This window comes from Sardina pilchardus, chromosome 21 (assembly GCF_963854185.1).
Source record: "Sardina pilchardus chromosome 21, fSarPil1.1, whole genome shotgun sequence".
Lineage (NCBI taxonomy): Eukaryota > Metazoa > Chordata > Actinopteri > Clupeiformes > Clupeidae > Sardina > Sardina pilchardus.
In genome coordinates, this window is record NC_085014.1 from 17,393,133 (window position 1) to 17,404,377 (window position 11,245).

At 44.5% G+C, this 11,245-nt stretch overlaps 1 protein-coding gene across 1 annotated transcript in view; it reads left to right on the plus strand.

Annotated features, from left to right (window-relative positions):
* sorbs2b (sorbin and SH3 domain containing 2b) overlaps positions 1 to 11,245 on the plus strand; it is a 51,827-nt gene that overhangs the window by 3,508 nt on the left and 37,074 nt on the right. The window contains exon 2 of the mRNA XM_062524251.1: positions 526 to 735. The gene's annotated coding sequence lies outside the window, so the exon portion shown is untranslated. The remainder of the gene's footprint in view (positions 1 to 525; positions 736 to 11,245) is intronic.

The following is an 11,245-nucleotide window of genomic DNA, read 5'->3' on the forward strand; positions in this document are numbered from 1 at the left end:
ACCAGGGCTGAAAATGACCGGTGAAACGAGAGAGGTCAGATGTGAGTGAAAGTTACCTGCTCAGGGTTACCTAACTTACCTTTAAAGGTTTACTTGTGGCACCTCACCTCACCAGGGGTATGATGATCCCCCACCGCCAACACACACACACACACACACACACACACACACACACACACACACACACACACACACACACACACACACACACTCACACACACACACATCCTCACCCGCATAGCTGGAATGCGTGTGTGCCCTCCGCCGCGTTGCCCCTGCACAAAGTTAACTCTATATGTTGTCACTTTTTCCCTGGGAGGCTGGCAGGCATGGAGTCACTTTTCCAGCCCCCCCAGTTGACGAGTGTGTGTCTGCGGCTGAAAATAGCTCAAAGTGCCCCACGGTGGCTCGCAGGGGCAGGAGGGCTCACTCTCTCTCTCTCTCCCCCTCTCTCTCTCTCTCTCTCTCTCTCTCTCTCTCTCTCTCTCTCTCTCTCACTTCCTCCTGTCTCTCTCGCCCCTCCAGAGACCAGGAGCAACAGACCCGGACCTTAAATCCTGAATCACAGTCCAGCGCAGTCCGGCAAGAGCAGAGGGGAGAGAGCGAGAGAGCGAGAGAGAGAGAGAGAGACGAGCGAGGAAGGTAGAAGGACAAGACCAAGAAGAGGGCTTTGGTGATTATACCCACAGATGTCCGGCTCCTCCACCGCTTAGCCCAGCGCGCTCCTAATGTCCGGTACGGATTTGGGTTCTCTCTGATTTTCATGCTCGCAGGATCTTTTTGTGCTCAGGCCAGTCTAAGGCTCTCTGTGATCCTTTCGTAGCGTAGCTGCTGATCAGTTCATCATCTTACTGTCATGATTATGCAGGCTGTCACTAGTAACAAGCTCCGAGGAGTGATGGAAATCACACTGTTTGGAGCCAGCAGGCAGCGTTGAGCAACTGACATGGAAAATAAATTAGATGTGATGGCAATATATCTTACTCGGGCATCATGTTTGTGGTTGCGTTTATGCATTTCGTGGCAGCTTGAATCTAGCTTATTTCCCATATTATTAGTATTGGCTGACTTGGCTTGAAAACCAAACTTTGCTACTCAGGTTTAAATGCCATTCTATCATATGGTGGATTTTATAATGTGCATTTGAGGTGCATGCATTAACTCTACCTAGCTAGCAGTGGACTGCAGTAACAAATCACAACCAAAACTAACCGAGATTGTGCAAATTGTCATTGTAGTTCATTGGAGCAGTTTATGATTAGGAGATAATGTTAAGGTAGTTGATCTCTAATGGTGTTTGTGCAGCCACACTTGACTAACCACAGAAGGACAGAAAGAACACAGTGGACATTGCAGCCTCTGTTGTTGTGTGGAGAAAGAGAGAGAAAGACAGAGAGAAGGAGAGAGAGGGGGAGAGAGAGAAAGAGAGAGAGAAAGAGAGTGAGAGAGAGAGAGGGAGAGAGGACCAGTGGAGCAGGAACGGCATCCCAGATGATGAAACCTCAGCAGAGGATTACCATAGAAAGTAATGGCTACAAGGTGATGACATAGCCAGAGCTGGAAGTGGATACTCGGTTAGAGGGTTAAGAGCCGAGATGTCTCAGAGGACCAGCAGTGAAGCACAGGACTTATAGTCCGACTTTAACCCGCTCGATAAAGGGATTTCCGATTCTGCTTTACAGCAGCAAACACAAAACATTCAAGTTCTGTGTAGATCTTTATATCTAGGCTATGCATTACGCCAGTGGGCAGATGATTGTTAGGACTTTTCATTAGCGCTAGAGGGTATCTCACACACACTGTACTTCTTACAGTGTCATTATTCAAAGGGTATAGGCAAGGACACGCGGCTGAAATATTCACTGAAATATTCAAGTTCATCTATTACGTTATCAATATGTAATGCGGCTTAATAAAGAGTGGCTGTGATTGATTCCAGAATGTTCTCGTGCTATAGGCAGCACATCGCATTGACTTTCTGCACAGAACATCACCTCATAATGCTATAACCGATCAAATCAGACCTCTCTGTTTTCTGTAAGAGGTGCGTACACGCAGAATCATTAATATTCTGAAATCGCATCTTTTTGGTTCTATTGTGATAGCGGAATATAATGTCCCCATTGATTTAATGCTTGTCACCATATGCTGAGAGTAATTGGAAAGCCATTTTGTTACCTCAGCGGTTTCTTTTTTGCCCAAGCTGTGTGCTTTAACGGAGGTGATAAGGGAAAGCTCTGCACGGTCGCTGCTGGGTCGTTTCACAAGTTTATTGCTTTTTAAATAGACAGTCCCCAGCAGGCAGCAAAAAAAAAAATTTTTGCGCATTTTCAATGACACATCCTTGATAGTTTTATTAGAAAATATCTAGTTTATCTTGAGAATGTCTTCATGGTTATCATTTTTTGAAGCAGATAAGAGTGCAGTTGAAAACCGTGTCAGCAGATAATGGCTTTAAATATGCAAATTAGTGTGAAAGCATTTAGGGTTTAATTTTGTACCCCAGAGTATCATGAAAGGAACAACATTGTAGAGCATCTTACATTTGCCCATTTACCCCATATTTTGACACGTGTATCAAGACTAAATGTCAAGACTAAATGTAAGTCTAAGAAGCACACTTAATTAGTTCATCAGCTTTGCGTGTGTGTGTGTTTGTGTGTATGTGTGTGTGTGTGTGAGTGAGTGTGTATGTGAGAGAGAGTGAGAGAGAGACAGAGAGAGAGAGAGAGAGAGAGAGAATGTGTGTGTGGTGTGAAGCTGGAATTGTATCCCATAACCTTAGCGTGAACCTTCACATAACAATTGACACGGATGCTCAAGAGGTGGCGTTCCATTCATTCCATGGCCATTATAGAAGTCAGACGGGCCTTAATTCACGATCGGGTGTGTGTGTGTGTGTGGGGGGGGGGGGGGGTGTCTGCACGACCACACACCCCTCCAAACACTCCCTCAACGGAGGCAGTCAGACTGGCAGCCGCTTGCTCAGTAACCCCCCCCCTGCCACCGTGTAGGCTAGCATGACTGGAGTATTTTTAACTTTGTACAATAAAGGACAGACTAATCTCTGTTTCCTGTAACTTAACCCATGGTCGTGTTTTAGCCCAGCTAAGTGAGAAGATGGTTCTAGAAAAAAAAAAATGTTGCAGAAAGTCACGTTTTCGCGAATTGTTTGGAAGACGGAGAGATAGACTACTGTTGGGCTCGACTCATCAAGTTCACACAGAGAAAGAGAATGGTTTCTATATCTAACAGTTCACAGGGTTGTTGTGTACCGTACGTCTTCAATGCTGGTCAGTCGTTTTAAGGTAAAAAGCAACATAGCCGTACCCTAACAAACATGTTCGTAAAAGGAAGTCTGTGTGTTTTCATCAAGACGTAACTCGTGACTCAGCATTTCAATATATTTTTGGCCCCTCCGAGATTCTAGTCATCATGCCATGGGTATTTTTAAGGACTCTGAGAAACACAAGTCGTGCGGCCTGCAATGCGAATACCGTCTGATTGACGGTCTTATTTCCTATGTCTACTCTAAAGGCCTGTGCATTCGCAACTTATTAGTTTACCACCAACCAGGGAGCTCTCCAAAGGTTAAACACCTAATTAACAGATGGCTCCCTTCAGCCCAGGGGACTCTGAGTGTGTGTGTGTGTGTGTGTGTGTGTGTGTGTGTGTATGTATGAAGGAGGCCGCTAGCATCTGTTTGAGTGGCGAATGTCAATCCTTTCAGATATCTGTCAAGATCATACTGAAGAGAAAGTTCCGTCTTGTTTGACGGCTAAGTGGCTATCCATTGCATTTCCTCTCTAGGGCTTTGATGTTTCCTTGTTGTGTACTTTCTCAGTGTGTGTGTGTGTGTGTGTGTGTGTGGTGGGTTAGGGGAATGCCTTGGTGTCTTGAATAGGGCCACACAAAAAGAGTATTATTGGCCGTGACTTTCTGCTAGGACCCTGAGAAAGCATCCTTCTGCTCTCTTGGGAATCGGGAAATTTATGTTTCTACATTTAATACTTTCAACTTTCACATATAAAATCTTGGTCACAATCCAGGTGATTGTGAATTGTGAAACAGCACTTTCATGTTGCTCAAACTCCTTAAAGGGATAGTTCGGGTTTTAAGACACGAAGTTATATGGGTTCCCTGTCAGCAACGTTGTGCATCAGCACTGACTTACCCCCCGACAGCGTCCTGTGAGCCGAGATCCAGCCGGTTTTTGATCGTTTTTGATGCCGGACTATTTTCTTCAGCAAGTTTCTGGGGTCACGAAAGTAAAGTGTTTTTCTTCTCAAAACCATATGCGTTCAACAGAGTGATATATTTGCACCACAAAAACGTTGTCCAGCTGTCAGTAGCGCGCAGTGATAGGAATCGCGAAAAATAAGTAAGTGATAACGATGTTTGAATTTTTCCTGGACAACGTTTTTGTGGTGCAAATATATCACTCTTTTGAACGCATACAGTATGGTTTGGTTTTGAGAAGAAAAACACTTTACTTTCGTGACCCCAGAAACTTGCCGGACTACTTTCTTCAGCATCAAAAACCGGCTGGATCTCGGCTCACAGGACGCTGTTGCGGGGTAAGTCAGTGCTGATGCACAACGTTGCTGACGGGGAACCCATATAACTTTGTGTCTTAAAACCCGAACTATCCCTTTAAGAAAGCTAATCAAATCACATTCACACGGAGCCATGACAATCAAGGTTAATTCATGAAACAAAGATACTCCATTTGGAACAAGTGAACTAACTTAGCTGGTTCCTGCAAGGTTCCTTATCTTTCATCTAATGGTGTTCTCTACTCTGTGCACTGAGTAGGCCTGTAGAACCAAAGAGCATGTCGTAGATCTGTGGATGACTATAAGGTCGATGATTTGTCATGCCACCTATCTATATACATGCCATGCAGGTCTGCATGCAGGCATTTAGTAGTGTGTCTGTTCACTGTCTTGTGAGCGAATGGCCACAGATGATATATATCTGTACGACGGAGAAGACCAAAGATGGAACTAGGCCTCTTAGGGTGCCTTCGGGACAAGGAACCATAACACATTTGAAAAGCTCTCTCGAAAGCTGGGCGCCGAGGAGATAAATCATCCTGGCACTTGTTTAAAACACAAGTGTAATGATACGGCGTGTGTAGCAGGACAGAAAGGCTTTTCCAGAGAGTCCGCTGGTGGTCTGTTTATCTTTCGCCAGCAGGCCTGTCGGAGTTTGTGCCCCCACGGACACGGGGGATCAGATGTTCCCTGCTTCAGTGGCGCTGCGGCGTACTTCCGGCCGGAGCCGAATCGCTAGAATGCCGTTCTTTTTTTTTTTTTACTTCAAAGCCGAGCACGATTAGGACCGAGAGCGAAGACTCTGCAACGGGTATTGAACTGCGTCTGCTGGCGTAAACATTTTTTGTGGTTATTTGTTTTGAGTGTGTGTGTGTGTGTGTGTGTGTGTGTGTGTGTGTGTGTGTGTGTGTGTGTGTGTGTGTGATTGTTGAATCTTATCACAAGCAATTCACTTTCAGAAATCAGAGGCACCCCAGGGTGCTTGCATTCTTACCCAGGCATTCCGTCCAAAAATAATAAATCCTATCGGCATTGAGCCAGTATCAGTCCTGTTGTCTGTGAATTGCTAGCCCATCCTTTATCTGTGTGTGTGTGTGTGTGTGTGTGTGTGTGTGTGTGTGTGTGTGTGTGTGTGTGTGTTTGTTTGCGGTGTGTGTTTATGGTGTGTGCACTTGCCACTGGTCCCATGTGGCAGGGAGAGGCCAAAGCACTTGATCTCCAGCTGTTTAAATGTGAAGTGATTGAGACCATGCCAGTGGAGTGGGCGATGCGGGGGTGGGGTGGGGGCGGTGGAGGGGGTACAGGGGGGTGGTGTGGGGGGTACAGGGGGTAGGGTGGGGGGTACAGGGGGTGGTGTGGGGGGTATAGGGGGTGACTCTCGGTGGCACCTGCCGATGCGGGCAGCTGGGCAGTGTGCTGTGCAGGCAGGCCAGCGGGCAGGCAGGCTTTGGCAGGTGTCACCAGAGTGCCCTCTCATCAGCACTCAGCTGGCCTTTTCCCTTCTCTCCTTATCTCCCGCTCTCACTCTCTCTCTCTCTCTCACTCTCTCTCTTTCTCTCTCTCTTTCTCTCATTCTCTCTTTTTCTCTCTATCTCTCTCTCCTCCTCCCTCCTTCTCTATCTCCTCTTTCTCTATTTCTATCTTTTTCGCCCTCTCTCACTATATCTCTCCTCTTTTTTCTCTCTCTTTCACTCTCTCACCCTCTCTCTATCTCTCTTTCCTCCCTCATCTCTCTCTTTTTCCTCTCTCTCTTCCTCCCTCTCTCTCTCTCTCTCTCTATCTCTCTCTCCTCCTGTCTCTTTTTTTCTCTCACTGGTATTCTTGGCATGGTTGTTGTGTTAGCTTTTATAGCATGATTGAGAGGTGACCTTTCTTTCTAAGTTTTATCATTATGGTGTTAACCATTCATGTTCCATTGTCAGCTTTTGAATCCTCTCTGGTAGATCATAGATTAAAGTGTTGCCACACATTAACTATCATCCTTAGATTACTAAGGATAATTATAAGATGTTACATAAAATGAAATTTGCTATGTTTACACCTCACTGTTAGCTGTAATCTTGGACAGATACCTCACTGTTGATAGAAAGGTATGTAGTTTAGTTTTATGGGATTATAAAAAATTATCTACGATCTATCTGTGTATGTCATGCAAGTTGGACAGCTGCTAGACAAACAACACTCCCAAATTGCTGGTCCTTTCTGTACTTACATGTGTTAGTTGATTTACTGTAAATGACTAAAGATTGATATAGACATAATTAAACATTTTGTTACATACATTTATACATATACATACATTTAACTGGGACTTGAAAAGTAGCTTGATATGTACAATTTTGTCAAGGGATCCCACATTCTGGATTGGTCAATTGAGATTATTTGCCAATGACTCGACTTGCCTTCGGCTGCAGAAGTGTTCCCCTTCTCTCCCGAGATTAATCTCAATTAGGTTTGTTCACCTTACTGGGCTCGTGTCCAGCCGGCCCGCTGTGATGCCGCACTAATCGATAGGAGTAACACTCACAGTATGCAGCAGGGGGGGAGAAGAATCACTCTGGACCAGGATTTAGCTAAATCAGATTTTCCCTCAAAGGCACTGAGAGGCCATAACAACATTATTCACCTCTCTCTTCCTGTTTATGCCGTTTTTTTTTTTTTTTGGGGGGGGGGTTGGGCATTTTCTGTTTGGCCATTAGGAATGGGCCGTGGCGGAAGTCTGTGGTGTGATTGGCTACCTGCGAAACGCACACCTGCATTAGACTCAGACGGTCTTAATCAGATTGCAGGAACTAATACATAAGCTGATTATGTATGTCTGATGTAGATGATGTATTGAAATTGGCAGGTCTTAAATGTATTAAAGGATCACTTTCATGGATTGGTTGAGGGGATCGTCTACTCGGTAACAGTATGGTAGTTGTGTAATAGAGGCCTATAACTGCATACATTGGGATAGTATACTGGCTCATTTGTTCATGATGTGTTATAATTTTAACATTTTAATGTTGACATCAGGTCTGTCCTATAGCCTTCATGTACCATGGAAGAAATAAATGTCTGTAGCTGTGTCAATGTAGGCTATAGCATTGCAACATAGAGCTGTAGCACAGCATGAGAATTGTGTGTTTAGCTTGAGGGGACATAGCAACTCTGCATATTACTGTGGCTAGGGAAGTTGTGACAAACAGGGGGATATTCCTCTTTATCTCTGTGTTGCTTATTTGTCCTCAGACATTTCAGTGTTTTCACCTCCGCCGAGGAGGTTATGTTTTCATCAGGGTGTGTTTGTCTGTTTGTCTGTTTGTTAGCAAGATAACTTAAAAAGTTCTGAATGGATTTCGATGAAATTTCAGGGAAGGTCTGAAATGACTCAAGGAAGAAATGTTGGCGGAGGTCTGTGCTCTTGGAGTGCTTTACTAGTTTTAAAGATGGAATGGTTATCTAAGGAACACGTGGGAGCCGTTTAACCAATTATGTTGGGTTCACCTAAAATAAAAGAGAAAAAAGCCAAATGACGTGACACACCAGTTGGGACCAGAGGGTCACAAGAGAACAGATACACTTCACAGGTCAGACTTAATGTGATTGTGATCTCAAATTCCCCCTCTTTAGAGGCGGTGCAAGGCTTGTTTTGCCTGCGTTCTTCCCACAAACATAAAAGAGTCTGCCCCGCAGTCAGGAGAACAGCGGGAACTATCTAAATCTTTAGAGGGACCTTCTGAAAGGACAGGGCATCTTAGGAATTTAATTTTCTTTTTAATGTAATGAAGATGCTTAAGATACATATACAGTAAGGTAAGTTTTGTCTTAAAAGTAAACCATTAAGGCAAGATTAAGGATCTTGACAACAAATCCGAAGGCAATTTCTTTAGTTAGATTATCCATTGATTATTTATCAGCATGACACCATCAGTTAAAGGATGTTCCTGTTAATGCAGTGGAACTGTTAACCCTGTAATGAACTTAAAAGTCCGATGTTGTGGTGTCAGAGGAGCGCATCTCAATCATGAGCATGTCGGCAGTGTGTGTGGGCTTTGATGACAGCTCGCACATCGATTTTGTTCAGGCAATTTTCAGGATAATTAGCTTTGGTCAGGGCTGGGCGGTTGTGAAACATCTCAAGGAGAACCCAGAGGTTACTTTTTCCATTTGGTGTCAGGACGATCTTATCTTGTTAAATGCTGAGCTGCTTGTGAGGCAGGACAGGAAACATGATTTCACACAAACACAATCTCAGCTCTTAAGATATAGGTCCAGTCTTTATACAGTACCCTATCTCTGTTCAAGGTTTATTTCGTATTACATAATATTTCATTATTCATGACGAACTGCTTTGGTAACTTACAGCAAGTGATTATTATTGTCCCTGTCTCTATAGCACATTTCACTGTATGTATTTTTTTTTCTTAAACATAAATATTTTGAGAAAGATTTGCCTACTCCAGTTTCATGGTTGGAACTGAGATGAATGTTAATGAAGTTGTTCTCTCTTATTCAGTACACATTTTAAGGGCATTGTGGACTCCTTTCCTTTCCGATGCTATCAATCACTCATCTTTAGCACTCAGTTAGTCAAATCTTTCACACTGTAATATTTCAAAGACAACTACATATCAATTAGGAGAGATCTTGTTTCACTTCAGTGCAACATTGGTCAACCAGGCAGATCTAAAAACATTTAAGAGGACGCTGCAAACAGTCCAGCATTATGGTAGCTACTGTACTGTACGTGTGGAATAATGGTAGTTCAGGAGAGGACGCGGTTTTGTGCCCCCCTGCTGATGTCTTTAAATCAAGCCATTCATCGACGGGACACCTTCTTGGAACATGAAGTCCCTGTCCCATCTCCAGGGAGGTAGCCATGCGACGGCAGGGCATGTGTTTAACCCTGGGCGCCCGTGCCAAGAGGGGAGATCTTACACTGGGCAGCGTCGAGACGGGACAGTGACTGCCCCGGCCAGGCCAGGCCAATCCAGAGCGGCCACCCAAAACAGACCATAAACAACCTGTCAACATGGAACAACAGTCTCTAAGGAGACGATGAGCGCAAACGTGTCCACTCCCATGTTCTGCCTAGCAGAGCAGACGCTGGCAGAATAGTAACTACTTTATTTATTAATTCACTATTTATAGACTTATTTATTTCATTCCATTTTTAATGTTTAAGCCCTTGTTTTTTTTTTTCCTTCTCCTCAGCCGTTAATTACTAGAATTAGGAAAGGGGAGAATGAAAGCAACAAAAATTATCTATATATGAACAATTGATAGAGTAGGAATTTTGTAGGCAGTTGTTTTGCAGCTCTCCATTTTAAACAAACTTTCATCTCTCTGCTCCCCTGGAGAGCTCCGCATGCAAATGAGAGATTACAAAAGACAACGAATAACAAATAAGCCCATTTCAAACACTTCCCGCAAAATTAAGAGCCGCCTCGCCTTCTCCTCCACAACAACAACAACAACACGTGTGGGAGTTTGCCTGATGGGGGATTTCCTCTAATTGCTGTTTCCTGGGTTGAGAGCGCAGGCATCTGGGGTGAGAGGCACACACTGACCACACACACGCACGCACACACACACACACACACACACACACACACACACACACACACACACACACACACACACACACACACTCACACTCACACTCTACCCCACCTGCTAGCTAGACATACTTAGGCCTCTTTGGGCAGGCTGGGCATTGGTGTGAGTGTGTATGAGCGTGTCTCTGTATGTGTGTGAATGTGTCTGTGTGTGTGTGTGTGTGTGTGTGTGTGTGTGTGTGTTGTGCTTCGGCCTCTCAGGCTGGTGTCCAGCTCGTCATCCTCCAGCTGTTCTGACGCCGTCTGTCTGCCCCCCAGAAACCCAATATCATAATCTGTCCTTCATTTAATGCTGACAGGCCATTGCAACCTGTGATTTACCCAGCCCCATTTGTGTTACTGAGAAATGTGTCCCCAATGTTACCCACAATTTATGGGCCCAGGCGTGTTAAGATTTATTTTGGGGATGACCTCAGAAGTCCAACTTTTATTGGTTGGGGGGATCCAGTGAGAAGAGACTCACTTTTACTTCCAAGACCCATTATATGAGTTCGGCAGGAGTACGGTGTGTTATTTCAGGCATGGATTTAAGTGTGTACGCTGCTGTGTGCGTGGCGTTGGTTGCGGGGGCGAGTGTTTGCATACTGTTATATCACTACTCAACTGTGATATCAATAGGTTTACTCCATGCATATAATAGTCCATCCCAGAATACTCACATTGGCCCTAGCTGAAGTTCATAAATGGTAAGCCATGATGTCATAAGCCTATGCCCGAAGCGTATACAAACATCCCTAAGAAAGGAGAGGTAAGTATAACGTCAGACTAATGTTGATGATGTATTTTTAGGACACAAGCAGTAGTGGGAAGTCCCTATGCCTCTATGCCCGGGTAGCTGTGTCCCGTTGCAGTGTGTTGGGACACCATGGGAAGATCATGGCAGCAGCTTTTCTTCTTTTTTTTTTAACATGATCTTGTATTGGCATACCAAGAACGACACGTGCAAACACATGCATATATGCACTCACACACACACACACACACACACACACACACACAAGCAGACCCACGCCCATACTCTAAAAGCCTGATATGTATCCAGTAGAATGCAGTCTCAAGTGGTGTCACGTATCTATATCTACCATG